The following is a 20,946-nucleotide window of genomic DNA, read 5'->3' on the forward strand; positions in this document are numbered from 1 at the left end:
AAATAGTAAATCTGAATAGACCAATTTCTAGTAAGGAGGTTGAATCAGTAATTAAAAACCTCCCAAAAAACAAAAGTCCAGGACCAGATGCCTTCACTGGTGAATTCTACCAAGCACTTAAAGATTTAATACCTATCCTTCTCAAACTCTTCCAAGAAATTGAAGAGGAGGGAACACTTCCAAACTCATTTTATGAAGCTATCATTACCCTGACATAAAAACCAGACAAAAACACCACAAAAAAAGGGGGAAAAAAAGAAAATTAAAGGCCAATATCCCTGATGAACATAGATGCAGAAATCCTCAACAAAATATTAGCAAACCAAATTCAACAATACACTAAATGGATCATACACCATGATCAAGTGGGATTTATTTCAGGATGCAAGGATGGCTCAATATTAGCAAATCAAAGTGATACACCGTATTAACAAAATGAAGGATAAAAATTATATGACCATCTCAATAGATGCAGAAAAAAGCATTCAGCAATATTCAACATCCATTTATGATAAAAACTCTCAATAAAGTAGGTATAAAGGGAATATAAATATAAAAATAGAATTATGACACAATACAACAATTCCCCTTCCGGGTATTTATCCAAAGAATACAAAAACACTAATTGGAAAAGACATAAGCACCCCTATAGTCACTGCATCATTACTTAAAGTAGAAAAGGTGTATTCACTCATTGCAGCTTTATTTACAATAGCCAAGATATGGAAACAACCTAAGAATCCTTCAAAGGATGAATGGATAAAGAAGATGTGGGCTACACACACACACACACACACACACACACACACACACACACACACACACACACACTGGAATACTACTCTGCCATAAAAAAAGAATGAAATCTTCTCATTGCAATAATGTGAATGGAACTTGAGGGCATTATACTAAGTGAAATAAGTCAAACAGAGAAAGACAAATACTGTATGATCTCACTTTTATGTGGAATATAAAATATAAAGCAAATGAACAAACAAAACAAAACAAACCCTGAAGATATGGAAAACAGTAGAGACTACCAGGTGGGAGGGTTGTTGGAGGTGGGAAAACTGGGTGAAGGAAGTTGGGAGGTACAGACTTCCAGTTGTGAAATGAATAAGTCATGGAGATGTGGCATGTACCATGGTGACTACAGTCAATGGTATTGTACTGCATATTCAAAGGTTCCTGAGAGAGTAGATCTTGAAAATTCTCATCATAAAAAAACTTTTTGTAACTTTATATGGTGACTGATAGTGACTAGATTTTTTATGGTGATCATTTCCCTGAAATGATCTAATGAAATGAAACTAATAGAATGTTGTAAGTAAATTAAACCTCAATTAAAAGAAAAAAGGGGAGTTTCCCTGGTGGCGCAGTGGTTAAGAATCCACCTGCCAATGCAGGGGACACGGGTTCGAGCCCTGGCCTGGGAAGATTCCACATGCCGCAGAGCAACTAAGCCCATGCGCCACAACTACTGAGCCTGAGCTCTAGAGCCTGCGAGCCACAACTACTGAGCCCACGTGCCACAACTACTGAAGCCTGTGCGCCTAGAGCCCGTGCTCCGCAACAAAAGAAGCCACGGCAATGAGAAGCCTGTGCACTGCAACGAAGAGTAGCCCCCACTCACCGCCAACTAGAGAAAGCCCGTGCACAGCAACGAAGACCCAACACAGCCAAAAACAAATAAATAAATAAATTTATTTTTAAAAAAAAGAAAAAAGGGGAGTTCCCTGGTGGTTCAGTGGTTAGGACTCGGTGCTTTCACTGCCGAGGGCCCGGGTTCAATCCCTGGTCAGGGAACTAAGATCCCACAAGCCGCATGGCGTGGCCAAAAAAAAAAAAAGAATGGGCCTTGGAGTCAGATAGATCAGAACACAGTGCTTATTCTACCACTTACTAGCTTCTTTGTGGTCTTGAAAGAAATCCCTTAATTTTTTTCCGTACCTCAGTTTCTTCATTTGTAAAATAGAAATACTGATTCTTTCTCAGTAACATGCTGAGGACTAAATGAAACAGTATTCAAGAATCCCTTAGCATATGCCCTCACATGTAGTGGGTGTTTGATAAAAACTGGTTTTTATTGTAAAGGAGAGTTCTGGTGAGTTAAATGTGCGTGTGTGCTTGGTAACCGATATGACAGTTTTCGAGGTAGGTACAGTGGCAGAACTCTCTTCCTCTGAAAATAAGAAAAGGAAGCCTTGATGTAACCTAAGGAAGCAAAATATCTGAACCTAGAGCAAGGAGAGAACTGGTGGCTGGGAGGAAAGGAGCATCAGAGGTGTCTTAGCTAGAGTTCTTCTGAAAGCAGACCTTGAAACAAGGACTGGATGCATATTAGTTATCCCTAGAAATGATGAGGAAATGGAGAGGATGAAGCAGGCTTGAGGGAAAAGCCAAATAATGTGCCATGAGGGAATATAAGATCCTGCTATTGAAGATGGGACCTCTGAGAAGCATGCTGAGTGCCTCTCAGAACTGCCTGTCTAAAAGACAGGAAGCTGGAACTTTTTTCCACAGACTTCTGCCTCCCATCGGCTGTGAGCTGCCCTTGAGGGTGTTAACTCCCCCACGTTTCCATGCTAAGCTTGAGGAAACATCCAGCATGCTTCTGCAGTTCTGGAGAAGGCTCTGAGGCAGAAACTGGGAAGACTCAAAAAATGTTCTGGAGGCCTGGGCTTGTGAGGAGCTGTCCACTGAAGCTATAATTGAAATTAGAAGGGGCCTTAGGAGGATAAGAAACAGGGCTCCAAACTTTTCTGCTACAAATAGTCTTTCTGACAGACCATAAAAAGCATCAAGACAGTGAGAAATTGTTATGGACTGAATGTTTGCGTCCCCCCAAAATTCGTATGTTGAAATACTAATCCCCGATGTGAGGATATTAGGAGGCAGAACTTTTGGGAGGTGATTGTATCCTGAGGGTTGCATCCTCACGAATGGGATTATTAGTACCTTTATTAGGGACTGAAGAGACCAGAATTCTCCACCTTCTAAAATGCAAAGACACAGGAAGAAGATGGCCCCTTGCCAGCCTGCAAGCGGGTTGTCACCAAAACCTGGCAATGCTGGCGCTCTGATCTCAGACCCCCAGCCTCCAGAACTGTGAGAAATAAATGTCTGTTGTTTATAAACCACACAGTCTATGGAAGTTTGTCACAGAAGCCTGAACTACGACAGAAATGATACTAGCAAAAATAAATGCTGGCCCCAAAGATAAATCAGATATCTCATTTTCTGGAAGTTTTAGCTTCGTTTTTTTAATTTATTATTAATTTTTATTGGAGTATAGTTGCTTTACAATGTTGTGTTAGTTTCTTGCTGTACAGCAAAGTGAAGCAGTTATACATATACATACATCCATGCTGTTTTAGATTTCCTTCCCATTTAGGTCACCACAGAGCACTGAGTAAAGTTCCCGCCTGGCTATTTTCATGGCAACTACGTCACGGTGAACAAAGTTAAATGAAATAAAAGTGCATTGAGGGCTTCCCTGGTGGCACAGTGGTTGAGAGTCCGCCTGCCGATGCAGGGGACACGGGTTCGTGCCCCGGTCCGGGAAGATCCCACATGCCGCGGAGCGGCTGGGCCCGTGAGCCATGGCCGCTGAGCCTGCGCGTCCGGAGCCTGTGCTCCGCAACGGGAGAGGCCACAACAGTGAGAGGCCCGCGTACCGCAAAAAAAAAAAAAGTGCATTGAATCTTTCCCTTCCCAGAAGATGCTACCAGGATCAGAATTACAAGAGTTTCAAACTTGGTCATATATACATATTTACATACATATGTGTCACCCAGAAATAAAAACAGAGGATAATAAAATAAAGCCTAACCTTTCTTTTTTTTCTTTGTCCTTGGTCGTTTCACTTGCTCACGGGCGGCTGTGTGCAGAGGCCTTGCGCCCGGCGCTTCAGACCAGAGTTCCTAGAGCAAAATGGCCGCACTGGACGCCTCAGCTCAAGATTGTGTGCAGACGCGGAGCCCAACACTCAATTCAAGATGGCGGCAGAGGGCCGTGTGAAGAGACGCTGCGCCCGGCACTGCCATCTGGAGCGTGAGCGGCACAGCTGCGCGCCCCGGGAGAACTCAACGCCCTCCCCTCCCGCGGACGAGAAGCCTGTAAAGCAGCCCCACCCACGACCTGATAGGGAAAGCCTGAGGCTCTAGAGCGGGAGCTCGCGCCTCTCCATTCTCTGATCCAAGAATAAAGCTTTCCTTTGCTTCTGAACCAAACTTAGTCTCATTCTATTGGCTTGTTTGACACCAGGCAGAAGGATCTAGATGGGCACCAACTTGGGAAGGTCAGTAACATAAGTACGTGTATATGCAGTCACAATCCTACCACAAAAGAAAAGATGTGGCTTCGCAAATATATGTCCCCACTGCATCATTCAGTTCTCTGTAGAGCTGATCACTGTAGGTAAGCCAGACGCCTCAGCCACCTTCTCTGAAGTCTCCATGGTATTAGTCAGACAGAAATGACTATATGCTCGAAATGACAAGTCACAGCTTGCCCTAGGAAAATGACAGGGAATATTAAACTCAGCATTGATGAGTTTAAAAGTCCTGTGGTTTCTATTTAAAGGGGCAAGTTTGTTGCCCTATTCTGATAGTGAAAGGTAAAATGATTTATAAATGACATTTTATATTTTATAAATAATTAAATTGTCTATTCAATGCATGGTTGCAATGTCTGTCTAATCAGAGTGCCATCTTGGGTTGCCAAATAAAATGCAGAGAGTGGTGGGACCTATTTATGCTGAAAAATGATTCACTGTTCATCAGAAATTCAAATTTAACTAGGAATTCTTTAATTTTATTTGCTAAACCTGGTAACTCTATTGCCACCTTCAAACAAGTACAAAGAAAGAGCTGCACCTTTAAACAAGACAGTAAATGTTCTGGAATGTTATGCTAAAGGTTCTAGGACTTTTCAGTGGCAGCATTTTCTTTTCCGCTTTTTTTTTTTAACATCTTTATTGGAGTATAATTGCTTTACAATGTTGTGTTAGTTTCTGCTGTATAACAAAGTGAATCAGCTATACATATACATATGTCCCCATATCTCCTCCCTTTTGCGTCTCCCTCCCACCCTCCCTATCCCACCCCTCTAGGCGGTCACAAAGTACTGAGCTGATCTCCCTGTGCTATGCGGCTGCTTCCCACTAGCTATCTATTTTACATTTGGTAGTATATATAAATCCATGACACTCTCTGGCTTCGTCCCAGTTTACCCTTCCCCCTCCCAGTGTCCTCAAGTACATTCTCTACATCAGTGGCAGCATTTTGATAAATTGACATGTGTATTAACTCAAACAATTTACATATTGTTTCCTTGGGTACATTTCCAAAAACTTTTCAAAGCATTTCAATAATTTATTTTGTCAGAACATGGCAATTTGTATATTGAAAAAAACACCATGTTGGTGTTAGGAAAACTCATTTCAAATAGTTCCAAATGAGCTCTCAAAGACTCCTATTTACTTGTTAAGAGTCAAATATGCATACTCTAAAATGTTTTCTTTGGATTCACCTAAATATTCTCTCATAAATAAAATTTAAATCAACTTGTAATTCAGCAGTTCTGCGGAATTCTTTGATGAAGAGAAACACCCAAGAACCACATGCAGAGTCACTTCATTTTAGTTGCAAGATTCTTGTTCCAGCTCACCTTCCAAAACAATTTCAGTCAAGTAGAAATGTTCTGACAATCCCCGCTTAGAATGGCAAATAATCCCTGCCTTTTCATTCATTCACTCATTACCTCTCTAAAAAGAAAATGTGCAGTTACCAGAATTTTATACAATTAGTGCTCCAAGAGTGTTTTAAATGCAAACCTATAAGAGGAAAGTTAAAAACAAATCAAAGTTAATTGTGACTGGCTGGAACAAAATACTTACATCAATATAAGGATGGCTCATCTGCTCATCATTTACCCATTACCTGGGAGATGAACACCTCCTGCTGTGCCTGATTTTTGATACAAATTTACCATTGCCTGCCTTCTCCAGACACATGCTACGGAAACCCAGCCCTTCTCTGACTCCCTCTCTCATTATCCTTTTTGTACTTAATAACCTATGCACTTATTCACTTTTTTTTTTTTTCTTGCTGTGTGTTCTTCTTTGCAAGGGGAGCCATGCACACAGGAAAACTAGAGAGTTGAAAAACTTTACAAAAAAGCTCAGGGTCTTCCTTGCAAAGCAGACAGGAGACCCCACATCTGCCTCTGAATTACTGACTTCTTTCAACCTGTCTCCACATTGACTATTGTGATTTTCATAAACTCCAAAAAGTATAATGTGACTCCTTTTGTAAGGCATCTTTTGGGGGGAAAAAAAAGTGTTGTTGTTAAGGTATTGGACTAAATGAAGAGAAATAAAGCCCTCTTATTTGAAAGTAGTGAACGTCTTTAATGGAAGGGCAGCCTTAAAACTCAACATACAGTGTCCAGAACAGCAGTTGGCTGCTGGAAACTCTGGCTTTTGAAGGACATGCACGTTCCTAGCTCTCATCAATAAAGGCTAATGTTTTAGAATAAAGACAAACTCATTCCTAACCCTCTGCTGCCTTTCTGCAAATGCCCTTCACCATAGCCGAGTATCCAAAAAATGGAATATAAAATGTATCTGCCATCGAAAGTTAATACATATCTGAATTAAATACACACACCAAATTTAAATGTCTGGATAGGATGCTTATGTTGATAGATTAACTTTTTTCTTCAGACAATTATCCAAATGAAAATCTTGCAACTATGTTATTATTTTTTATTATTAATGATTTCCAGTGGGTGAGGGGAGACAAAAATGGTTCTGAACTAATTTTTAAAATTCTATTTGACAGTTAAATGGATCAGCATATATTTACCGTCAATTATTTTTTTTTAGCTTTCTAGCTATTTTTGTTTACTTGTTTATATGGATTACCTAATAGAAAAGTATAGAAATGACCACATGTGGATAGCAAATCATGGACTGAAACTACATTATTTTTTAGCCAAATACACCCAAATAGGCTAAATATGCAAAGGTTAGAAATACAGTTCCTACTTTAAAATTGGAGTATAAATAAAAAATGGAAAAACCTAGGAGCACCCTGATACAGTAGGGGGAAAATAGCGCAAAGGATGACTAGAAAATTGTGATGGTGTACAAAAGGGAAAAGAATAAGATTCCACTGATAGCCAGCTCTAGCCTTTCAAATGACTGTTGGCGCGTGTTCCACCTACCACTTCCTCAATGCATCCTTTTATTATTTTTTTAGGAAAGAACATTCATGACCAATAACAATGTTATAATGATAGTAAGTGTAGGACTTAAGATATGTTTTTTAAAAAGCACCTTTAACCAACATTAGAAAGTCACCAAGGGGGGGGGGAGGTAGTTACCTAACTCTACGTTTTATTTAGTGACGGTTCCACTTTTTCACTCACTGCCTGCAAATCAGCATTTTTAGTGGACAAAGGGCTCAGCAGCGGCCTTATGATTGCTTCTTTTCAAATGGTAATGGCTATCCTAACTCCTCTGCCAGGTTTTTCTTACCAGAGCACAAATTGCAGTTTACAAGGCTCTGAAGGGAAAAAAATCTTAGCTGAATATCTTTTTTTTTTTATTCGACAAACTGACATGTAAATTACCCTTTAAGTGCTCCACTCTAGGGCTCTGATCATCTCCTAATTGTCACAGTCAATTGTAGCCAACAGTCTCTTCAATCCCAAGCGCTTTGACAACAAGCACAAGGATCAAAGCAGAATCAGCTCCCTTCAATATCCTTCTGTTTAGGATGCTACAAAATGCCTGAAAAAGAAAGGTGTAAGGGCATTGCTGTAGAGGAAACTGAGAGTAGCAAGTATTAACAATAGTCATTTTCTCCATCTCTAAAATTATGCTGTAAAAGATGCCGTGATCCTTAATCACGTGTGTAGAACAAATATGTAAACCTCCCGGGCAATTAATATGCTGCTCTTAAGATTATACTAATATTCGAGCTTTACAAACAACACCGTCTCTGTGGCTTAGAAAAGCTATGACACAGATATGGGAGAGCAATCATTTCACAGCAGCTGCAGCACAAACTATTATCAAACATATTCTATATTTGAGCATAAATTCCAAAGCATAGTTCTTATTACTCCGTTTGGTGTCAGGATTCACAGCTCCCCCAAACTAAATAAATAGCCCATTGAAAATTCTAGAGTTTCTTTTACTTAACCTAGAAATATCCAATTGAAAATGTGCCCCCAAATAAATAAAAAATGTGACATAAAAACTAATTTCAGAAGAATACTGTTTCCCTTAGTAGGGGTAAATCTGTCTTATTGCTTTACTGGGAACAAACTAATTAAAAGTCATTACATGATCTACAAACATGAGTTCTAAATAAGATGTACTTACCAGGATCATCACTTAACAAAATACAATTCTTTCTAACTAGTTATCACACATCACTAACTTTCTTAAAAGATTATTAATGCTTTTCTCAAAAGATAAAAAAAATTCATCCTATCAACTATAACAATATAAATAATTTCATGGAAAGAGAAACTCTAATAATAAAATAATAAATCTGTATAAAATAACCACTTTAAAAATAACCTGAAGGTTGTCAGGAAAAAACGACAAATGGAAAGAAATCAAAGGTGCATGTGTAGAGGGAGTCCTCTACAGCTTGTCTCGTTGTACCCAGGCATTACACACATACAGCATGTAAGGTCACACAGTGATTGACAGTCTTCCTATGCTCAAGAAAAGAAATGAAGAAAAGACTCAGCAAGTACCCCAGGTTTTCGCTCAGCCGCTTTACTCAAATCCCCCTGTAGGGGTTTCCCATCCTCCCCTCAATTTCACCTTGAATTCTCAGGTTTGATTGAAGAGCTTCACAGAAGGGTCTATTACAGATTGAGGAATGATCCATTTCACATCTGAAGCTCCAAAGAGCTACTTGTGAGGAGTCTTTGAGTGCATTTATCTCACATGTGAAGCTTTCTGCAAAATCAATATGGGTATTTTTCAGTTTGACAAGTCAACATGAAATATCACATAATAATAGAAAAACAGAGTTGTACATTTAAACACACCCAATACAGTTATCTATGAGAAAGCTTATAGTTATTACTCATGTATATCCTTGAGTATGCCTAATCTAAATTCATCCTGATAGCTGGGCTAAAGTGCACAGGAAGAGAAACTGGTCACCATATTTCTGGCTCCTCTGTCTTAATTAATCCAGGTTTTGCAGTGAGGGAAAAGAATGAGCAGGAATCATGACCTTTGTGTCCAATCTGAGAGTGATATGAGAAGAGCAAAGAAAATAACCAGACGTAAAAAAGAGGAAGGAAGCAGAACAAAGGAGAACTTTGTAAAGGACTTCAAACTTAACTAATTGGCAATAACTAGGCAAAATGGTCACCCAAAGTACAGCAACCAAGTTTCAAATCCCCACCACCACTGTAGCAACACTAGCAGGATAACTGACATATTTGTGTTTGGGTCTGGCAATCTTTGGGTGAATCCAAGATCTTTTACCACCTGCATAAGCTTGAGGAACATGATTTAACTTCTCTAAATCTCTGGGGTTTTTTTAATCTCAGAATGGGATTAGTCAGAAGATTTACCTTATAAGGTTTTGTAAAGGTTAAACAAGATGATACATACAGCAACCTGGCACATGGAAAACATTCAACTGTTGGTAAATACTGATGAAATTATTATTGTTTCCTTAAACCTATCCACAAGGCCCCTAGGGTTCTAATCTGGTGTCATTTCTACATATCCCTGGACACTTTCCATATTGGTTAATGTCCCCAAGTTGTAGATGACAGTCTGGTCAGAGTGCACTCACCATATTAACTCTGGTGTAGGTCCTAGCAGAGGAGTGCAGCCACCCATATTCCTTTGTCTTAAAAATGGTCTTCCTCCAACCAGAAAGGGTGTCCCTATCAACGAAGAGAGAGGGAATCAGATGGGGCTTCAAGAAAGGAAAAGAACCCAGGATTAGAGACCAAATCAGCTCATCAGTACAAGCAATGAATGAGGTAAGAGATGTAGCATATGGGTTTTTTTCGTATGCCAACGTTATAATTAATACTGGAGTTATCTCTATATACTCCACCACTGGAAAGATCTTAAAAAACTCTCAGAAGCATATTGCCACCCAGATTCAGTTAAATAGCTCACCCAAACTGCATATTCCTCTCATTCTATTTTCCTGTAGCCCATCACTACCTAAGTAGTACTAACACCATCTGTACTTGATTATCTGTGCTTGGATCAACTAATTTGTAGATTGTTTGAAACCCACTTTTAATTTTAGGTTAGCTCTCCCTACCACTCAGGATTAGCCAAGAGTAGCCAAAATATGTGAGTTGAGAGATGTAAAAATTCACGTTAACATCAAAATAAGAAAAACATCATTAAAACATTCAAAGTTTAAAAACTTACCCTATATTTCAAAGTCAAATAACTAAATATAAATGACTTTGTATTTAATTAATTCAAAGAACTTATATGCAATACTGTTCATTTTTTAGGTATCCTACTGTTCTCCATTATTAAAATTAAGCTATCGCTTTTATTCCAAAACCAAATTAAAATATTTTATTAAATGCTGATATAGAATTACAAGAACAAGTTGAGATAATTTCCTACTTTAAAGGATCATTTCCTTAAAATTTTTAATTTATTTGTTTTGGACTCAAAATACATTTTTAGCAAGGGAACAAGTTTATAAATGATAATTAAATTCCCAGATTGACTCATAAAGACTTGTTTAATGTAAAACGTACCTGAAACACTCTAGAACCAAGTCTTAAGTGACTCTAGGTCATGAGGTCTATGAATTTAACCTTGTGGAGGCTAAAGGAGTATCATCAAACACAGTTTCCAAACTTTGGAACATTATCAGGCAAGAGACCTGATAGAAGATGGAACATCCATGAATCTAAGTGATCACTATTCTCATGATCACCGTCACATCAACACCATCATCATCATTATTATCTTGCCATATTTCACCCATCATGTTAGTACATGGTAGCTATGAAGGTAGTGATGGTAGATAGCCAATGAGATGACTTGATCTCATCAGCTTGACTTTTTAAGTAAGTGGAGGAGATCTGTACCAGGGTGTCAGAACCTCACTCGTTCTTTCTTTCACTTAAACCTCTTCCATGATGTTCATTTCCCAGCCAGGACCCTGAGCATTATTTAAACACTTTCAATTAAGTAAATGAAGGCTCTGAGATAGCAGTACCCACTAAGAACACTCATGCTTGCCTCTTGTCCATACTTTCAAGTAAGCACACAGTACCCTACAGTTTGCAATTCACCTAAATGACCTAATCACAAAACATATACATACCCCACTTCAAAACTGAACTGATCGGGGTTGGGGAGGAGGAGATGGGGAGTAATTATTTAACGGGTCTAGAGTTTTGGTTTTGCAAGATGAAAAAGTTCTGGAACTCTGTTGCACAACAGTGTGAATGTGCTTAACACTACAGAACTGTACACTCAAAATGGTTAAAATGGCAAATTTTACCTTCTGTTTTGTAACCACAACTCAAAAGTTTTTAAATAAAAAAATAATGCAGAGAAATTACTTATAAAAACTAGTGCATTAATTCAATAATCAATAAATAAATATGGAACATCTTTTACAAACTGAATTAAGGGTATCATGATTTTTAAGTGCCAGGCAGCCAGAATCCTAGTTTTCAGTTCTAATTTCTTTTCTATGAAAACACTGCCTGCAAAATTATCTATAAACTTTGAAATCCAAATGGACCAGCATGTGACTTGACATAGGAGAGATTGCACATAAAAATGAAGGTCAAAATTAAATAAGTCAATGAAACTTGGATTATAGAATTTCACTTCTCTTCTGAAAGATTCAAACAGTGATACACATGAAAACCACCACTCCCAGGTGCTCTGTTCTGAGGCTGTAACTACCACACATTGTTACCACTTAGAATCTCAAAATTTCTCTGAATTTTCAGTGGACCAAGCAAAAGTTAAAGCTCGTGGAAACAAAAATACTTGAACCCAAACCAGACTAGTTTTCAGTGGTTTCTCTGTTTTTGTAACAGTAGTACCACAGTCTCTTACCACTCACTTTCTTCTGGGTTAGTTTTTTTACCATTTTAAAAGTTATGTTACAAAACAAAGAGTTTTCAGGATTCAGGGTCATAATGCTTCCTTAAAACAAGCTGAGCTAATTTACATTTACCCCACACAAAGGCAGGAGATGAAAGCTTCAAAAGAAGTAGAAAAAACGGGATTATAGAGTAGTGGGGGAAGTTCATGGAAACTAGTGTCTTTACTTTATAATCCCAACTTATACACACAGAATGAAATCAACCAAAAGCAAAAGTAGATGGCGACCTTTTTAAAGTGAGATCCCAGAGACAAAAACTAATGGACATGGTACACTGATTCAAACATTTATTAGAATTTTTTTCTCTGCATATGCACTCTACTCCAACAAACCACTGGATCACCTAATGGTTTGTTTTTAACATTTATTCTTGTAGTGTGTATAGTTTATTAGATTAGGGGTAGCAAAACCTTGAAGTCCAGTGTGAATTTGAGGTTTGTAATAGTACTTATAGTTTTAATAATAATAGTTACCCATGAGTAACATATCTTGGCACTTATATTATCTCTTTAGAACAACCATATGAGGTATCAATATTCTTCTGAGATATGAGGAAACTGAGGCTTTGAGAGATTAAGTAACTTGGTCAAAACCACACACTAAAGAATTCTGTGCTCTTAACCACAAAGCTCCCCTGCACCTTGAATTGTTAAGAGTGTAGCTTCATTTCAGTGTAGATGATTCTTCTACATTATCTATTACAAACTCTTATTTCTCTTCTTGATAAATGAGTTCCCTCTTGCTTTGGAGATCTCCTATTGCCCATTAGTTCCTGAATAGAAACCATATCTTGGACACAGACACTTGTTTTGATTGCCTCCATGACTGAACCAAATGTGGTCATTGGCCAACAGGGTCATTGACCAGCAATAGTAGCTCCCTTTGTTCCACTGCTACCTCTCCGTGTATTCACCAAACGACTGGGTTACACACCATTTCACTACAGAGAGCAGCAACCATAATGGCATGTATTTTGAAATCCACTTGAACTCAGGACTATAATCACTAGCAATTCATGGTATACCAGAAGACCCTACTACACTTGCAAATATCATAATCAGCACCAGTGAAGAATATAAAGACCAGCACGATGGACCGTTTGGTTTCCCTGCTTCAGATCTGGATCCCTTTTCCCCAGAGGTTTCTTTGCCCAGGTGAATATATCCATGCCATTTCTAGGGAGGACAGAATGGGGGCACACTCTCACAGGTTACTTAGGGCCAGCCTTAGATTCCAAGAATAATAGTAAAGCCAGAACCGTAAGGATTCTCTAAGCCATGCTATAAAATTACATATGATTAAAATGTGGTTCAAAGTAAAATTTATTTGCCCAAAGTCATAAGCTAATGAGTGAAAAAGCAGAGACGTTATATTCCGAGTCCAGTGCACTTTCCACTTATGAGATTGTTTTAAACAAAAGGCTTACCATGTGTCAAATAAGGTACTAGATACTTTACAAACAGTATTTCACATAATCTTCACAACCTTCCGACAAAATAAATATTATGACTCTTCTTACAAATGAAAAAGATTAAATAATTTAGCTAAATTCACATTTCTAGGAAGTAGCAGCTGTAGGGATCAGCTATTAACACCTTACTTTTAATATAATGGTCAAATTCCTTAAAAAAAAAATTCCAGAAGGGATTATGACACTAGACAGTGATGGACTGATGTTGAGATCAGAGGAGGAAAAGGTATGAAATTAAGGCCTGGGGAATTTTTTAAAAAACTGAAAGGTGTTACATGAACTCACTGGTCTTTATTTTTATTTCTTTATACCCTGTTGTTTTTTTTTTCTTAAAAGAATTTAAGTTGGTTTATTAAAAAAGCAAACAAACAAAATACAAAGAGACAAAAATGCATTCAATACAATAAGATAAACTAAATTTAAAATAGGTGAATAAAATGAGTTTAAGGAAAAACACAGTGAAAATAAGAGAGACAAAATTCTTGCAAGGAAGTCTTACATACTTGCCGGGGGTAGGCTGTAAATTTGAACCTGAGCCTTCAGGCAGGCTACATAAAGAGGGAAACACGACCCATTACATGAATTGCAGTCTCCCTAAAACAAAGAAGAAGCCATTTGCTCAGGAGAGACGCAATTATTCCTGGTTATGAGACCATGGAGAAATTTGTCCCTGTGCCCCTCCTCGAGAAGGCTCGGTAGAGACCAAGGAACAGTAACCTCAGCAATGTGCTCCCAGCACGCAGTGCGAGGCACCACATAGGGCTGTTTATTGCACCTTCCTTAGGGCAGCAGCATTGCACCCAGCAGAATTCAGCCAAGGCCGTTTTGCGGGGACAGCATGCTAGCTGTCTCCGGGAAAGGTCAGAAGGAAGGAGAGGTTGGTGCCGGAGCAGAGGCACGCTGAACCACGCAGATGCGGGTCAGAAGTGCCGCACAGACACAGTTCTAGGGTTAACGCCCTCTATGCCTTTGTTGTAAGGCCCAGCCCATCGCCACCTGGGAGGCATTTAGCCCCCTTCCACTTACCTCATCCAATCTGAATAGGATTCACGCTTCCTAACCTCTTCTGATGCAGAGGAACAGATCAAAACTTGGTGGCCTCTGCACCAGACCCAGGTCTCAAGATGCCCCGAGGGGAACGAGTGAAGTGGGCAGAGAGGACAAAGCCAGGCCAAGAGAGCCATTTTGATGGTGGTGTCCTCACAGGTTGTGCCATGTCATTGGTCAGATAGAGGCCCACTGTTCCTGAGCTTTGCAGAGGGCGTCAGGTGCCATTGGCAAACCTCTGTTAGGAGCCTTACTCCCATTCATTTATTCACTCATTCACTGAGTCAACAAATGCTTATTAGTCATTATTATGATCTTGTGCCCAGGAAACACAGGTGGACAAGTATTCGGGGCCCCTTCCTAATGGGGCTTGTGGGTCAGCTTCTACCTAAAGACGCTTTGAATTGGGCTAACCCAGGGAAGAGCATGGAGCTGGAGAATTAATCACTAAAACTCTACATCCTGCCTTTTTTCATCAAAGGCTGTGGGAGAATTCCTTTGGAAATCTGGAGAGAGCCCCTCCCTGGGGATTAACTAAAGACTGTGGCTTTGCAACTAGTTTCAACAGTCCATGCCTTCAGTTGCCTCATCTATCAAGAATGAAACTAATACTTGCAACAAATACTTCATAGCGTTCTGTGAAAGGAAAAAAGAGTAAGGTGCGAAAGCTGAAAGCACTGTAGAAATATGACATCCAAAACGTGTGCACATTGATAAAATGAAACTTAAAGCTGTTATTACATAAGTACACCTGAGTGTCTGTCACAGCTAGAAGCATGTGTTAAGAATACAAGATACTGAAATAAAAAATGAGTAATTTATTCTATCTAAATACTAGACAACTATATTAATTAACAAAATTTAATGGCCTGCACTGAAGGACTCACTGAATTACAAATATAGCCCTTCTAGGATGTTAAAAACATAATTAAGAGCAGTCTGGAATGGAAGCACCCGGGCACTCTTATCTGTTGATGTGCAAACAGTGTGGTTATGTAAGGAATAAAACATACTTTAAAATAGTCATTTCACATTATCAGGCAAAGCTCAGAGCATGCTAAGAAATAACTCTACTTCAGAGAGAGCTGTACATCCACTGACAACTCCTCTAACTGAAACTGCAGTTGTCATCTCCCTTCCCCAACACACAAGCTATGCCAAACGAGTACGGTCAACTAGCAAACGATGAGCCTTTGTCCTGGCTGTACAGATTAAACCAATTTTAAGCATTTTAACATAAAAGCACACATCACAAGATGCACTGCACAGCATTATTTACACGAGGTCAAATTCTCACCTTCTCCTCATCCAGGTTGGCTATCAAGTAGAATATACTTAAGGATTAGATCCATCGCATCTGTCTGCATGCCATAAAATATTGCATTGAAAGCAAGGGGCTCATTGGATACTTTACTTTATAAGGAAATATTGCTAGGCATCTATGTAATGTTCTCTTAGCACCCTTTAAAATATACCTAACCTCATACTTTTTCCCATTCAGTCTCCCAGATTTGAGGCTGCTTAAATGATCTGCAGACCCCACGTACCATTACTTCTAGAGAGCAATTATATCAAACGGATTAAAATATACTCACGTTCCACATTAAGTAAAATCATTTTGTTGTAAAAATTTTGAAGCAATGTTTATCATTTTATTTCAAGGAATCTTTATAATTTTGTTTCTCAAGTGATACGCCAAATTTATAATCAACTATTTTCAACCCATCATCAAGCACATAGAAGAAGGCTTGCAGAGTGGAAATGTTTAACCTAAAAACTGTTTTCAAATGTAATGATATTTTGACGATACTCTTTTCGAAGCTGACATAACGCTGCATTTTGCTTGTATTTATTAGTCTGGATTTTGTATTTCTTATAATTTGCAACCAATATAATTGTGATCAAGCCTTAAATATTTTCCTAGGCCCATGAAACTTGTAAGCTCTGGAGTGCCTTCAGTTCCTAATGAATGAGATGGCCCCACCCGTATCAGCCCCAGATACCATCTGCACCAGAAACCTAGCACAGAAGTCCCTGGAGCCTGAGCCACCAAACCCCAACCCAAGGGTTGGGCACTGTGCAATGCTGACTGGCCTTCTCTGGTTGGAATCTGGCACTGGCCGGTCCTCTGACAAGCAGTCCACATGTGGTGGAAGGGGTACCTTCTCTGAGCACTCAGAACTCCTCAGTGTCTGGTGGCTACACTTGGCTCCTTGCTTGAAGCTTTTTTTTTACATCTTTCAAATAAAATCCTCTCTTGAGGTTCAGCTGAACGTTAGAAAGAATAATATATAACTGACCACATTCCCTCTCACCCACAAAAAAAATAAAAACACTCAGTGGAAAAACCCTTCAGAAATAGCAAAATGCGTACCTCTTAACGTCTCCAGAATATTCCATCTTCAGAGGCTTCTTGAAGGCAACCACTGCAGCTAATAGCCCTGGCTCTCCACAAGTAGTGAATCGTGCTGGAGCCAGAAGTCTCCCAGCCCACCACTGCCAATATGACAGCTCCATATCCTTTATACTGTACTGCTTTAAAGGAAAAATGTCTGAGGAAAAAATGGAAACTGTGTAGGTAAATATGGCATATTGTTATCATTTTAAAATTCCAGGGAGATTCTTCAATATTTACAATTTTGATTTCCTTGCAGATGTTCTAAAACAATGGCACTGTTAAACCTTAAAATTAATACCTTATTATGTTTTTTATAAGCATCTCCCTAATTCCTTCTTTCTCTTTATTCATTTGATATTAGTTGAGCACCTTCTCTGTGCCAGGCACCGTGCTGAGCCCTGGTGAATACAGCAGAAGGAGTCCCTGGGAATAAAGAAGGTAGCCATTGCAACCCATTGTGGTGTGTTATGTAAGTGCTTCTGCATGGCTAATTGAAACCTGTCTTACTAAAATTCGATCCCATTTCTCCTTGTTCTGCCCACGGAGTAGGTAAACAACAGCCAACAACAGCCAACATCCTCTCTAACGTCGCCTTCCTGATACTTAAAACGCTCAAGTTTCTTTTTTCCTGTTCAAAATAAACATATTTTTTCCACAAAGAAAAGAAGACTACAGTTGATGTGTGCAGCAAGCCAATATAGCTCCTTTGCTGTGTCATCACATTGTCATTGATATGAAAATATAGAATATGGGTTTTCAGTCACATTGACGGGATAAAGGAAAATAAAGTCCCATGTGATCAACCAGTTTCTAAGGCATTAATCTATACACTATTCCTGATAATGCCATTCTAAGAAAATGCATTATAGTGGAACAAAAATTTTGCATCATTGCACTAGCTGAGAAAAAAATAACTAATAGGTCTCTATCCCTTATGACTCATATCAGAGAACCCTGCCCCCAAAGAAATAAAGACACATTGTCACTGAACCACATTATTGTCCCTTAAGAAGACTATAAAATGAGTACCTCGTTCATTCGTTGACATTGAACTTGTGCCAAAACTATTAAGAGCATGTATTAATAGATATCCCTAACGTGTAGGAAAGAATACAGAATAAAACACAAAATGAAATTAGTATTCACTTTTAATTTGTCTTTTATAAATGATTAAGTAAAGCATATGAAGGAAATAAAAGGGCAATAAATAGCCTTTTATCACAAACTAGGGGATTTCTCTTACTCCGGGCTTGATCACAACCAGTTTAGAAATACGCATAATCGCCTATGGTCAATATCATATCACTGCCAGATCACACATTCAACAGATAACCACTATTATTATACAAGCGACTTCCTTGACCTCCTATTTTGGTCTGGCTAGGAATTCCTGTACTTTCCCAGATCAGTTGTCACACAGTACAAATCTTGTGCTGTGCATGTCAATTTGTACCAGTACAAGTGACCGGTGCCTTACAGAGCTTACGCTAAAACACACTTCTATGCATATGCATAGCACGAGTTCAAGAAATATGATCATACTTGTTCTTGCAGTGCTTCTTCAAATCTGAAGTCTATGTGTGTTTTGCTATTATAGCTAAGGTACAGTGTGTGTTATTTGGCAGCTGAATTTGACATGAAAATATAAAAGGTTTGGGCAACCACATATTTGGAAATAGAAATCTTTCCTGAAAACATGGCTTTGGTTTTTAAACACAGCTAAATTTCTGGAAACTTCAATTTGTTAAAGACAGCCAAGACTTCAATCATATTTAACATATTCCTGGGGTTTACATATAGTGTTTCAAAGTAATAAACAACATCTTGTTTGGAGTAGCACGAAGAAAATGAGGCAAGCACTTCTTTAGAGTAAAAGCTCTACTTTTAAAAATAGTTTGGAGACTCATTCTTATGTTGGTGAAATCACAAAACACTATTCAGCAAACAAAACATGATGAGCTCAATTCAAGTTGGTAAACATTTTTAGCTGGCTTCATTTGTAGTAAGAATTTTAATGTAACGATAACTTCAAGAATGCATCCCTTATAATGGAAACTTGAGGGCCAAAACTTTTTTTTTAACTGTTAATAAGAACAATGGTGTCAACTTTGCACTGGAAAATCTGAAGAGATGTGATGACAACAGTAAATTGATTGTTTGAACAATTTTAAAAATCACATTACCATGCACTAAAATGCATCTGCATTTACTCATGAGCACTCTCACTGCAGTGACCAAAAAGCCCCCAGGCCTGATTCAGTAGCAGAAAATAGACTCCTTCCATAAGGTAGGATATATATACCTTACTTCCAGCACATAAAACTTGCAATAAAGCTGTACATACTTCACATGCTTTTTCCTCATTGGTCCTAGGATAATAGTGATGTCTAAAAACCCTTAAGTCACTTAGTAAGAATAACAAGCACTTTTCAACAAGCAAGACATGACGAGCCAAAATAATACCATCCAAAGAAAGGAAGGCATAAGGAGCTTTCTCTATACTCTTTATAAGTCAGATCAAATTTCACTTAACCATGCTTTTTCCCTACACAGTGAACGGAACATTTGTTATAAGGATAACTACAGATTCACATCCAGATAATCTATGGCAAACCAACTGATAAACATACAAACATCTTGCCCTGTGGCCAATAGTCCTTTATTTTGCCTGCATGTTATTCCTAATTTTTTAGATAATAAATATTTTATTTCTTGTGCTTGATAGGTAAACCATGGGAATTCATTTAAAAGTTTACAAGTCGGTGACATGTTATGCCCCTTTCTCACCACCCGTACTCAAGACCACTATTGGAGTGGACCTCAAGAGTACAAAGACCTTAGATCTGAGTTCGCCTGGGGCAGTGCTGATTTGCAGCTCTTTACCTGGAGTAATTATTAGTAACACAACCTTTCAGTCTCAGAAGTATCCCAGTTTGGATGATAAACTATATGGCCACCCTTCTTATAAGATAATGGATGCCATCTACTTGATAGGACTTCTGGGTACCAAGCATGTTTGCCTCGAGTATTTCCCCTAAACCAGACAGCACATAGTCGGAATTCTGCCAGCTACACTACAAATTCCTTGAGTCCTGAGATTGGGTTTTTATTTAACTGTGTGCAGCTAGGATGGTGTCAGTGCTAGTACAGTACAAATGCTAAATAAATGTTTTTTTGGATGAATGAAGAGTCATTCCTTTAGACAAAACATTGCCTGCTTTGGATATTCTCTTTTAAAATTCCTAGAAGGAGAAGCACATGTATAAAATTGATAATGACCTTCAAAATCTGACCCCTTATCACCACCTCTACTGCTACTACTCTGGTCCAAGCTACTATCATCTCTTGTGTAGATTAATGCAACATCCTCCTCTCTGGTCTCTCTGTTTCTATTATTGCTTCCCTGGGGTATATTCTCAACACAGCAGCAAGTGACCTTGTTAAAGCTAAATCAGATGGTGTTACTCCCCATCTGACCCTGAGTAAAAGCTAGTCATTACAATAGCCTACGAGGAGCATTGTCAGATCTAGCAAATAAAAATATAAGGGCCCAGTTAAATGAATAATGTTTAGTACAAGCATGTTTCATACAATATTTGGGACATACTTGTACTTTTAAAAAGTATGTGTTGTTTAACTGAAATTAAATTAAATTAAAATTTAATGGAGCATCTATATTTTATCTGGCAAATCTTCCAAGGATTTACCTGACTGGGCAAATGTGTGCACCTGCACACACACACACACCCCCCTACCTCAGCCCTCCTCTCCTGTTATCCTTCCTGTCCCTGGACGCCAGCCCAATGGCACTGACACTGACGCCAGGCATACTTCTGCCTTGGGGCTTTGTGCTGGTTGTTTCCTGTCTAGAA

The 20,946-nt window shown here is 38.7% G+C and overlaps 1 long non-coding RNA gene across 1 annotated transcript; it reads right to left on the minus strand.

The window, feature by feature from the left end:
• Positions 1-3,703: 3,703 nt before the first annotated feature.
• LOC132428181 (uncharacterized) lies at positions 3,704-17,223 on the minus strand. The gene is made up of 5 exons (XR_009520077.1): positions 17,051-17,223; positions 9,843-9,936; positions 8,849-8,986; positions 7,639-7,798; positions 3,704-4,514 (listed from the first exon to the last, which is right to left on the minus strand). It is a non-coding gene; the product is annotated as an uncharacterized lncRNA (long non-coding RNA).
• Positions 17,224-20,946: the final 3,723 nt, after the last annotated feature.

This window comes from Delphinus delphis, chromosome 7, assembly GCF_949987515.2.
Source record: "Delphinus delphis chromosome 7, mDelDel1.2, whole genome shotgun sequence".
NCBI lineage: Eukaryota > Metazoa > Chordata > Mammalia > Artiodactyla > Delphinidae > Delphinus > Delphinus delphis.